Source organism: Palaemon carinicauda, chromosome 14 (genome assembly GCF_036898095.1).
Source record: "Palaemon carinicauda isolate YSFRI2023 chromosome 14, ASM3689809v2, whole genome shotgun sequence".
NCBI classification, from domain to species: Eukaryota; Metazoa; Arthropoda; class Malacostraca; order Decapoda; family Palaemonidae; genus Palaemon; species Palaemon carinicauda.
In genome coordinates this window covers 14,517,260-14,528,939 of record NC_090738.1, presented here as the reverse complement: position 1 = coordinate 14,528,939, position 11,680 = coordinate 14,517,260, and the positions used below count along the sequence as shown (strand labels likewise).

Genomic DNA, 11,680 nt, shown 5'->3' with positions numbered 1-11,680 from the left:
TTGAAGATTTATTGCCAGAAGTAAATAGTCTTGTTAGCCCAGATAATCTTATAGATATATACGTATATTCATCACTTTCTGTTCTCCTGTTCTAGACTCTGCACTTTAGAGACAGGCATATATCAAAACTAGGTTAGTAAAATGTTTTCTCTCGGGATTATTAACCTAAAGTTACATTAGACTAAGGCACTAGGTCTACAGTAGAACTTTTATACTTTTGTTGCTTAACGTGGGTAAATTATGTGGTTAAAAGGTGCGAAGGTCAAAGTTGATGCACAACAATTTTTGTCAGTGATTAAAATCTTCGTGCTGGTGGAGTTGTTGTGGGAATATTTTGAAATAATAAAAAATTGTGCAACCATAAAGTTTTTAAATGTGCTTGTTACTTGCATAAACCTTGATCTAACCAATGGGTAAACAAGTAGTGCCATTGCGTCTCAATACCTACCAATGCTATCAATTTTTGGCAGTACATTGTGTACACGGTGCATTACACGAACAGGGCACAAACAATGCTTCACTCTGCGTACCTCATAAAAGTATCGCGCAAATATCGAAGACAAAAATCGTGCAAAAATGTCTTTAGAGTTGTCAGTAATAACGGTAAGTTATTAAGGGAAATAGAAAGCTAGACGTAGATCTATGAACTCAGACCTTGACACTTGCATGAAACTTACACGGTTTTCGTTAGATCAATGCCGCGCAATGTGTCGTGTCAGTGATTTAAGTCTTCGTACCGAGTGTGTGTGAAGGGTGCGGGGTGCTTAGAGAGAATTTGGAAAAATTCAAAAATTCTACACGCACAAATTTTCGTGTCATCTTACCCTTCACGTGCACGAAGACTAATCACTGACTCGACGTATTGCGCGACAATGTGGAAACTAAAATCGTGCAAATATCGTGCAAGTATTCAATGTAAAAAGTACTGTTGCGTTAAATATTCCTTATAGTTGAAGCCAATGTTCACAGGATGGGAAAAAGTCATGTAATTGTTTTTTTTTTTTTTTTTTTTTTTTACACACTTTGGAATTCTGTACTGTAATTTTTTTAGCAAGACATTGGCCTTTTACCCTTCAGGTGAGCATTTGCTCATTTTCAATGGTAATTACACTTCAATCATCTGATATTTTCAAATAACGCTTGAAATATGATTAATCACAGCTTATAATAAATTGATTTTACCTTGTGGCTTCAAGGTACAGTGTAAGAAGCTCTATTTGAAAACACAAATGTGTTGTATCTCTGAAGAAATAGCTGAACAGACGCTTCGAGAACTAAAGGACGGAATGCGGTTAATTTCTACCCCACTGCATTCCTGTTTGAGCTTGGTACCACGCTGGTATTCTTTGTTTGTTGCAAGGACTTTTGACTTTATGCGTCGACTTTGCTAGCTGTAGAACAGAAGTGTACAATGGAAATATACTTGGGCTTAACGTTGTCTTCAGTTTTCACATTTTTTTCTCACTTCGAACTTGAACATTGGATAGAGATACATGGACTCATCTGAAGCATGAGAAAATGTTAATCTTTTTCTCAGAAGTTTTTTTTTTCTTTTTTAACCAAGAGGTGCAATACTTTCCTTGTTGCTCCTACTCTGATTAGCTTTCAGGGTGAGGTGAAAATAGCTCAAAGCAGAATTGTGCAACTGCTCGCTGAATTCTGCTGAATTCGAAACCAATGAGTCTGCCAAAATAGGCGCTGCCTAATCAGTGAATAAATGATTATGTAAAGAAGCAATTGATATTAAAAGTATGAGAGAGAGAGAGATGAGAGAGAGAGAGAGAGAGAGAGAGAGAGAGAGAGAGAGAGAGAGAGAGAGAGAGAGAGAGAGAGAGCAGAATATTTGTCATAAACATTATAAAAGGAAATTTTGAATACAATAAGTTATAACAAAGTATGGCAGTGAACACTTGCGGCCGACAAGAAATTCGGAAGAAAAATGAGATTGCATGGAGAAAAGGAGTTTACGATTTCACAGTCAGTAAGGATCGGGTTACCGACTCAGTTGGACCAGCTAGTTAGAAGGTCAAGTTTCTTTTAAATAATCAGCGAATGCTGGTTGGTTTTACAACAGGACAAAGGTTTGATGCAATTATTACTTCAGCTTATAAAACCAATCTTTGAATCGTCCAATAGGAAAGCTAACTTTTATCAAATTTCGCATTCATGAATTTTTGTGGCTGTATATATGTATGGATAAAAGTAAGCCATACATGCATGTGATATGCATGTTATTCGCTATACGCCTTTTCTCTCCTTCAGGGGAAGAGGTCGGAGGTTCCTGGTTGACAAGGGATGAGGTTGATAGCTCAATTCCCTTTTCAAAACTCCATCTGAGGCTGGTACAGTTGGACACAGGTTTTCCTGAGGAAATGCACACTTTCACATCCTTACTGCGCGAAGTGTGTCTGTGCAACGATCATTCCACTACCTCTGTCATCTCTTCCTACGATGGCTGCTTGGTTACTCGTCGCGCAATGTGACATGGTGCACATCCTCTGAGCTAGGAGTACTAGGAATTCCCGTATCCAACTGTACGTATTCACAGCTTAATTGACTGGAGGGTAGCAAGCCAAGAGAACCTCAGACCTCGTGAACACAATCCCAGTCCTCTGCTACTGTTATGCGCCATTAGACGTCTCATAAATGGAAAAGTTTGCCTTTTGAAAAAATCTTATCAAAATTATTCTGAAATTATTATTTTGAAAGTACTCTGGTTTATTCTTGATTCCTTGGGATTGTGAAGTCTAACTTATAAAGCAGTTTCAGACGAGTATACAGTGAGTCGAGTACCTTTCGAGAATAATGTGGAAAGTAAAACCAGCAAATAAAGGTGATAATGGGTGATGACTGTTGCCAATAGATTATTGAGACAAAATTCTATGAAGGGATAGATGAGTTTTATGCAGATTGGAAATTTATTGTATAGTCCTATTATTAGGCCATCACATAACTAAAAATTCTATTGCAGTTGGAATAGAGAGTAAAATATTTCGTCTCGAAAAGAGAGTATTATTGACTTCGGAAGAGAAAAGGGGTTCATGGGGACGAAATGTTTGTAAACAGAAAGAAAGATGTAAATTAACTACCTAAAATTAGGGTCACTTGCGAGTAAATACCATTAATGGCAGTAGAATCCTTTGAAAAATGTAGAAGAATTATACGAAATAATAGAAGAAAATTATCGTTGACTTCAATTTTGGATAAGGACCAACATTATAAAGGAAGCCGAGGTTCATCAGGTCTCAAGCAATCTGGCAGAGAATATTTTTGCTTTATAACTCACTTTATAACTCCGTGGGTTTATATTGCGACAGTATATTGTGTCCTTGACATTTTCCCGAATGTATCGTCACTGTTTGCCGTTTTATTAGTATTCTAAAGAATGTATAAAGTCAAACAATATGCGATAATGAACGTCTCCTTTGTTTGTGTTTCCAGTATGTTTCGAAATCCTTTGTAAAATAAACTCTCTCTCTCTCTCTCTCTCTCTCTCTCTCTCTCTCTCTCTCTCTCTCTCTCTCTCTCTCTCTCTCTCTCTCTCTCTCTCTCCTTATTATGAGCTATCTTTTTATAATTGTACTTGTTGACAATTTTGTTGCAAAAGCGCCTTCATATTGCATCCACATTTATCAGTCATGAATCAACATTTGTTTTCTTCATCATGATACAAAATTCAAATTGCTTATTGGAATGATTTTGACAACACTTAAAAATTTGCACTAGAAAACAGTAATTGCCTGACAACATTTATTCCAGGATTTTTACCGTTTTAAAAACCCGTAAAAGATAATAACAACGTAAGGTAAAATTACGGTCGCCTGTATTTTACTGAAATACCGTTGAGAATAGTATAATTTTTACGGAGAATTTCCGCTTAAAATTACGTATTTTTTTCTAACAGTGAAGATTATGATGTTTTAGGTTTGTTTGTTTGTCTGATATTATGCTTGTTCATTTGTTGCTTCGAATAAATACTCAAAACGTTACCCCTCTTTTGTTTATTACGAAGATGGGTATTACTCTGTCTTTAGGGAAGTTTAAGGTACCTGAAGTAACAATGAAAATGAAAAAGGAAGTAAATAATCGTCGTTTCTTTTATCAAAGGCTTATTCCGAAGATTTTGAAGAAAATGAGTAAATACGAGGATTCTTTGCGGAAACACGTTGACGCCACTAAGGCAAATAGTTAGTGCATACTTTGTATGAAAAGATCTGGGATGTAGAGGAAATGCCAAGACATTGGGATGGTAGTTGGATGATTAAATTAAAAAGAGAGAGAGAGAGAGAGAGAGAGAGAGAGAGAGAGAGAGAGAGAGAGAGAGAGAGAGAGAGAGAGAGAGACGTGTTAAACTAGCCATTTACAGAAGCCTATGTTCAAGATGAAATAGTAGAGGCAAGGTTGAAATAGTTGATAGATATATATGAGCAGCAGATTGGGTTTATGAAAGAAAAGACATAGTATTTATAGTAAGACAAGTCCAAGAGAAGTATCAAGATGAAAACGGGAAAGTTTATATGTGTTTTATTGATTTTGTGAAGGGGTTTGACAAGGTACCAAGGTTCAAGAATGGAAATGGAGAGGAGTACCATATCAAATCTATCACATTCTATCGATCGATATAAGGAGAGTGGATTCTAGACTTACCCACAAATTAATAGCATTTTTTTCCTTGTACAAGGGATGCTACGTGTTATCTCAAGTAATCCTAATACAGTAGTTATATTTATCAGACTCTGGAATGAGCCTTTGGTTAAAGAAACGAAGATTATTTACATCCATTTATTTTATTACTACATCAGTCTTTTGACAACACCGAATTTTTCAATTGAATCTAATTAGCATTAATTTTACAATTAATTTTATGTATAAGGGATCAGCTAAAGTTGCGAAAAATTTATTTTACAACGATATCTTAAAGGCTGCAAGAAAAAGATATAAGAATAAAGAAAATTAACATATTTCAACATTTCAGAGAATCTTTTAATTATAAAGAGGAAATTAACTGAGTGTATGTATAAGTATATTAACTCACACACGCTCACAAAAATACTGTACTCGTAGACATGCACTATCACAGACACCGACCTGCTCTCAGGGTCATGTAGGGGCCAAGGTCACGTGGCGGCGGCCGTATTGCTGCTCCTTGTTCATTTCTAGGTGGCGAGGTTCCTTCTGAACAGCGCATGATTTCAGATGTCAAAGGGCACCCCGCTCCATCACTTCCCACTTTGTGCTTTTGCTGAATATTCAATGTTGGCCATTGGAGGACGGTGATTATAGTTTGAGCTATTATGAAAAGTTTATCTCCGTGTGAGCGATCTGGGTTCCGTCAATTAGTTCTTCTAGTAAAGGTTTCCGGCCATGAATACTGATGTAATGTTGGTGTAATGCCCCTGATTCTGTAAGTCAGCATACGTTTTCGGAGTGCTGTGGTAGTGTGTCCGATATTGTCTTTTCTGTGAAATTTGCGCGTCTCTTCTGGACATAGAAAGAGAAGGTCACTCCAAAATGAAACCATTGTTCTCCAGTCTTGTGTAGTGCCATAGCCCCTGTACCATGGTCTTCCACTGTCTTGGGCTAGAGTTCTCTTGCTTGAGGGTACATTCGTGCACACTATTCTATCTTATTTCTCTTCCTTTTGTCTTGTTGAATTTTTTTTTTTCATCACTGGGCTATTTTCCCTGTTGGAGCCCCTGGGCTTATAGCATCCTGCTTTTCCAACTAGGGTTGTACCCTAGCAAGTAGTAATTGTATATATATATATATATATATATATATATATATATATATATATATATACATATATATATAAATATATATATACACATATATAAATATATATATATATATATATATATATATATATATACAGTATATATATATGTATATATATATATGTATATATATATATATATATATATATATATATATATATATATATATATATATACATATATATATATACATATATATATATACAGTATATATATATATATATATATATATATATATATATATATATATAATCTCCACTGCATTTTCATATGAGAAATCTCCCTTGTAATCAAGAGCAAGTTTCTGGTTATATGTATATATATATATATATATATATATATATATATATATATATATATATATATATATATATATATATATATATATATATATATATATATTTCAGGTCACACTCAGCGACACTGCCAAGCTTATAACTATACGGTCTCTCCTCGTCCCTCTGGTAGGGGGAGATGTAGTAGCTTACTCATATCATGTTGAGAGAGGCTACTCCCTTGGAAACCACATTCCTCCCAGAAATTGTCGAAACTGCCGGGTTGTGATTACTAAAGGGGGGGGGGGGAGACTGAATCTGTGTGTGTGCGTGTGTGCTTATGTATCTAAATTTAAGCAGTCATTTTTGACGGGTCGCGTATGCTAGTAGGATATATTGTCCTTCCTTACTAACCTCGTCAAATTACGCTTAATAGTTGTTGTATTCATAGAAGTAGGAGGAGCAACGGAAAGAGATTCGAGGATCGAGAGACAAACATGGGTCTGTGCTAATCAGATGATTGTTTTTTACCTCATGATTGCTAAGTTTTGAATCTATGAAAATGTCAGGGTTGTTCACTGTCTGCTAAGAGAGAGAGAGAGAGAGAGAGAGAGAGAGAGAGACTTGAAGTTCACAGGAATAAGAAGAAAAAGAGGATAAGTCATTCATCACAAAGAAAGAATAATATTGATTTCGGAAGAAAATCAGAAACATCTCGAATTTCTTTGCGTAAATATATAAAGGCAGCAGTACTGTAGATTATCAAACCGAAAATGACAGTCTATTAAGTAAAAAAAAAAAAAAATCTGTAAAAATGACGAAGAATTATAAATTAAAAAAAAGAAATAATCGAACAAAATTGCTGTTCACTTTCTCCTTTTTTTTTTTTTTTTTGGAAGAGGACCAACGTTGTTGAGCAGGCAGAGGTTCATTAGGGGTTAAGCAAAATGGCAGAGCAGATTTTTTCTTTGCATTTCCCTTTATATAACTCCACGGGTGTTTATTACGACAGAATATTATGCCCATGACAGCTTGCCAAATTTATCGCCCACTCTTTGTCCTTTTATTTTGAGCATCTTGAAGAACGATAATGAATTTGACCTTTGTTTAATTTTCATTATATTTTTTTTTAAATCCTCCGTGAAAGTAAATCTCTCTCTCTCTCTCTCTCTCATCTCCTCTCTCTCTCTCTCCTCTCTCTCTCTCCTCTCTCTCTCTCTCTCTCATTAACTTTTATCTCACTTATGAGTTAGTGTTGCTTTCTTGATCACATAGACAATTCGATTTACTAATTGCAACGGCTTTGTTTTTATTCAAATTAGATTATTACTATTATTATTATTACTTCTAAGGTTCATTACATCTAGGTTTCGATAATGTGGGTTTATTAGCCTTTGTGGATATTATTATTATTATTATTATTATTATTGTTGTTGTTGTTGTTGTTTTTCATCATCATTATTATTATTATTATTATTATTATTATTGTTGTTGTTGTTTTTTATCATTGCCATTGTTATTATTATTATTATTATTATTATTATTATTATTATTATTATTATTATTATTATTGTTGTTTTTCTATCATTATCGTTATCATTGTCATTGCCATTGTCTTTGTTATGTTATTGTTATTATTTTATTATTATTATTATTGTTATTATTATTATTATTATTATTATTATTATTATTGTTTTTCTATCATTATCGTTATCATTGTCATTGCCATTGTCATTGTTATGTTATTGTTATTGTTATAATTTTATCATCATTATTATTATTATTATTATTATTATTATTATTATTATTATTATTATTGTTGTTGTTGTTTTTTATCTTTATCATTGTTATTGTTATTAATATTATTATTGTTATTGTTGTTTTTTATCTTTAGCATTGTCATTGTTATTATTATTATTATTACTATTATTATTATTATTATTATTATTATTATTATTATTATTATTGTTGTTTTTCTATCATTATCGTTATCATTGTCATTGCCATTGTCATTGTTATGTTATTATTATTGTTATTATTTTACTATTATTATTATTATTATTATTATTAATATTGTTGTTTTTTATCTTTATCATTGTCATTGTTATTAATATTATTATTATTATTATTATTATTATTATTATTGTTGTTGTTGTTGTTATTGTTATTAATATTATTATTATCATTATTATTATTATTATTATTATTATTATTATTGTTGTTTTTTATCATTATCATTGTTATTGCTATTGTTAGTTATTATTGTTATTATTATAATTATAATTATTATTATTATTATTATTATTGTTGTTGTTGTTTTTTTATCATTATCATTATCATTGTTATTATTATTATTATTATTAGTAGTAGTAGTAGTAGTAGTAGTAGTAGTGTAGTAGTAGTAGTAGTAGTAGTATCATTATTATTATTATTATTATTATTGTTGTTGTTGTTGTTGTTGTTGTTGTTGTTTATCATTATCATTATCATTGTCATTGTTATTATTATTATTATTATTATTATTATTATTATTATTGTTTTTTATCATTATCATTGTCATTATTATTATTATTATTATTATTATTGTTGTTGTTTTTCTATCATTATCATTGTCATTGTTGTTATTATTATTATTATTATTATTATTATTTTTATTGTTGTTGTTGTTGTTTTTTATCATTTTTATTATCATTGTCATTATTATTATTATTATTATTATTATTATTATTATTATTATTATTATTATTATTATTATTATCATTATTATTATTATTAGCAGCAGCAGCTGCTGCTGCTGCTGCTGCTGTAGTAAGTCTCTTTGTACTTCAGTCTAAAAGCAACTTACATGTACTGTATGTCCAGGAATATTTAATATATGTAATATTTTGGTAAAAATTATCATTGTCATCATAATTGACCGATGTTAAATAGTTTTTATATCATATTTTGTATTTTCTTATATTTTCTGAATGTGAAGGACCATAATCCGGGTTTCATAATTCCACATCCAATGATTTAGATATAAAATTTTAAGCATTTGAAATTCCCTGTTACTTTATATATCTTTATCAATAGAATACTTAAATATAATTCCAGAAAAGTGAAAATCTGTGTAATTCTTATTTGGAATAGTCTATACAATCTATGATAGTAGGTTTTATCTCAAATGTTTCTTCTCAGTGTGAATTGCTTTTTGAAGGCACAGCTGACTTAAGTTAATTTTCCTTCTTGTATTATAAACGACTGAAATTTGTAAAACATTTATAGACCAGAAGCCAAATTAGATGAAATATGGAATCATTTGAGTCCTTATGTTGTATGACTAAGTTGTTCACACAGAGAGAGAGAGAGAGAGAGAGAGAGAGAGAGAGAGAGAGAGAGAGAGAGAGAGAGATTTTCTTTCATAACTCATCTTTCTCAACAATGTACAGCTTCCTTATTTAATTTCTTAAAGTTCAGCTGCAATCTCGATACCCAACTTCCTTCTTTCCCCACAGATGACGTCATAGTGTGTATCCATGTATTTACTGGACGTCGATCTGACTTTGGAGTTCCGAAGAGAGGTTTTTCTTCTTGATCGCGAAGTTGGGATGGAAAGTCGTTCGTATCTGGAAATAGAAAGCAAAACCGAAGATTGACATCTCCGTAGGAAAATGGATCTGATACCAACAGAATTTGGGTAAAGGATCTAAGAGCTTTCTAAAATAGGAGATATTTTTTTAGGTAGGTTACCCTCTTATCTTTTATTTGCAATTTTAATTTTATAAAATGATCTTATATATAAAGTCGAATTTGTATTCTTATTGGGAATTACATTAAACAATGTTCCTTATAATACAAAGGTATTAACCCTGTATACAATATAATTGGAATGCAGATGGGTACACCCTTCTTGAAATTATTTTAAATTCTTATCTCTAATCAATAAGTATTCGACCATGGGGAATGATTGTGAGGAAAACGATTGTCTATTGTGCGTATTTTGTTTAAATTAAAAAAAAAGATTATTGTTAATGCCATCGACCATAACAAATAAAAAAGTGAAGTAGTGTTTTTACGAGCGTTGCATTTTTCCTTTGCGCTGATTTTCTTTTCATGTTATTTAATAATTATTTTGTTTCACCAAACACCATTATCAAGAGTAAAATGAAAGAACAAAATGCAAAATGCAGCCACACGGAACCAGGCTGTCCTGTTAATTCATAGGAATAAACAATTTGATGCAAATATTGATGAACCAAAGAGGAAGAAAAAAGTTACACGTGAGACCTGAGCTTGTAGACAGAAGTGTTGTCCGTTGGCACCATCCAAGGCCATCAAGTTCTTTTAGAAAGTTATATTTAACTGTCAAGTTTTCATTAGAGGAAAGAAGAAGAAAACATAAGGCTTGAGTCTTATTACCGACTTCCTCGTCGGCTAATATAGTAACGTCGTTTAAGTGGAATCTGTTAGGCAAGGGGGAGAGGGTGACTGTGTGTTTGTTTATAAGAGTTGTACTGTAGTAGAGTTACATGACTATAGAAATCTTACTTGAGAAATATTCAAGTCACTGTATGTTGTCCCGACAATAAGTTTGGAGAGAGAGAGAGAGAGAGAGAGAGAGAGAGAGAGAGAGAGAGAGAGAGAGAGAGAGAGAGAGAGAGAGAGAGAGAGGGGAGTTAGATTAGTTAAGTGCAAGTGTCGTAGAATTTTGACAGTCACGTAACCCCGGCAAGCTACTCACCACAGTTTAAAATATTCGGAGATTTAAGATATATTTACCCCAGTTACATTTTTCGTAAAAGAAAAAAAATTGTTCCAACACAGGTTAAAGTAAATGCTTCTATTCATGTAAAATATTTATTTGCTTTTTTTGATATTACATGTATTCTGTTGCGTGTTTATAATGAAATTTCGATGGTATAAATAAAATATGTACGATTTGCAGTAGTTAATCGTAAAAACATTTTTTTATCATTAAGAATATTTCACACACATTAAAAACAATATTATGGATACAGTGATATATTGTAGAACGAGCGAGAAATTTTTTTTAAATATTTATACTTTCATATAGTTAAAATACAGGATATTCCGAATTTTGTCTATATCCTTCAATAAGAAAATTGGGAAAATTTATGTGACTAATTACGAATAAAATCTGAAACCCAGCTCAGGTCCGACTTCCAGTATACATTATAAAAAACTGTAACTACAGAGAATTTAAAATTAAGGAATTATCATTGATGGGAATACCCATCTTAAAACTATTATTACATAAGACATTATATAATAATGTAAGAATTCATATTGGATGTCGAAACTACAGTATTCCTGTGTTTTATCTCCATGGGTCTGTATAGCTAAAATATTAGTTTTTACTAACGCATCATTTTAAAAGCTGGGATTTAATCAAGCAGTTGCTATTGAACATGGTGATGTTAAATCCTATAAGTAAAATTGCATAATTACGATCAAACATCGTGGATATTTTACCCCATGAGTAAAAAAGTATTCTTAAAACATTCTGAAGTAATTCCCTAAAACATGCTATAATCTCATAAAAATCCTCCAATATAATTCAGTGAAAAAAGCTAGAAATTTTGACGAATAATAGATATATGTTTATACATAAAACCTTATAAGATA

The 11,680-nt window shown here is 31.8% G+C and overlaps 1 pseudogene; it reads right to left on the bottom strand.

Moving 5' to 3' along the window:
• Positions 1-10,883: 10,883 nt before the first annotated feature.
• Positions 10,884-11,680, bottom strand: part of LOC137653109 (beta-1,3-galactosyltransferase 5-like) — a 13,132-nt pseudogene continuing 12,335 nt past the window's right edge.